Genomic DNA, 1,003 nt, shown 5'->3' with positions numbered 1-1,003 from the left:
GGGTTGTCTTATTCAAAACCCCAATCCAATTATGAAATCCCTTCTCTCCCACTTCACACCTCGGAACGCACCGTTCTTATATAGAGAGAGGCGCTTTCACATCTTCTTAACCGGAAACGGCTGGGGAGAGGAAAGGTTCCTTTTTTTAGGGTACTCCCGGGAACAGATCCAGTGGAGACGGGGTGGGGCCTGTAGCTCAGAGGATTAGAGCACGTGGCTACGAACCACGGTGTCGGGGGTTCGAATCCCTCCTCGCCCACAACCGGCCAAAAAAGGGAAGGACCTTTCCTTTTGCGGGTAGGAAAATCATGATCGGGATAGCGGACCCAAAGCTATGGAATTTGGGCGTGGGTCTTTTGTCGAAATGGAATGGCCTTACTTTTTCTTTCTTTTTATTTATTTATTATTTCTCGTTAATGCGGGTTAATTAAGTATAGTATGCCCGGCACGAATCAGCATATGTTTTACGCCCCGTAATTCTTCCTCAGCCAGGCTGGGGCAGAATAGCAGAGCAAGTACAAGTATTATATTAGTTATTAGTAGTCATAGCAAAAATGCGTTCCTCGTCATTCGCCGAGGTATTGACGGTGATTCTCAGCAGAACAGAATGTAATACGATGAGATAGAATGCAATAGAAACAAAGACACAGGGAACGGGTTACCTACTCTTAACGGTCAAAGCGAACCCTTTCATTCCGAATTAAAGAATTCGGAATGAATCAAATCTCCCCCAAGTAGGGATTCGAACCTACGACCAGTCAGTTAACAGCCGACCGCTCTACCACTGAGCTACTGAGGAACAACAGGAGATTAGATCTCATAGAGTTCAATTCCCGTTCTCAACCCATGACCAATATGAGCTCGAAGTTTCCTTTGTAACCCCCGGAACTTCTTCGTAGTGGCTCCGCTCCATGCCTCATTTCATAGGGAACCTCAAAGCGGCTCTATTTCATTATATTCCATCCCTATCCCAATTCCATTCATTTAATATCCCTTTGGTGTC

At 45.8% G+C, this 1,003-nt stretch overlaps 2 non-coding genes across 2 annotated transcripts; one reads left to right on the top strand and one right to left on the bottom strand.

Annotated features, from left to right (window-relative positions):
• Positions 1-185: 185 nt before the first annotated feature.
• On the top strand, positions 186-259 carry TRNAR-ACG. Its single transcript has one exon. It is a non-coding gene; the product is annotated as a tRNA-Arg (tRNA).
• Positions 260-726: 467 nt separating this feature from the next.
• TRNAN-GUU lies at positions 727-799 on the bottom strand. The gene has a single exon. It is a non-coding gene; the product is annotated as a tRNA-Asn (tRNA).
• Positions 800-1,003: the final 204 nt, after the last annotated feature.

Source organism: Fragaria vesca, unplaced genomic scaffold (assembly GCF_000184155.1).
Source record: "Fragaria vesca subsp. vesca unplaced genomic scaffold, FraVesHawaii_1.0 scf0510784, whole genome shotgun sequence".
Lineage (NCBI taxonomy): Eukaryota > Viridiplantae > Streptophyta > Magnoliopsida > Rosales > Rosaceae > Fragaria > Fragaria vesca.
The sequence above is the reverse complement of the archived record's forward strand: the minus strand, read 5'-3'. Positions and strand labels throughout refer to the sequence as shown.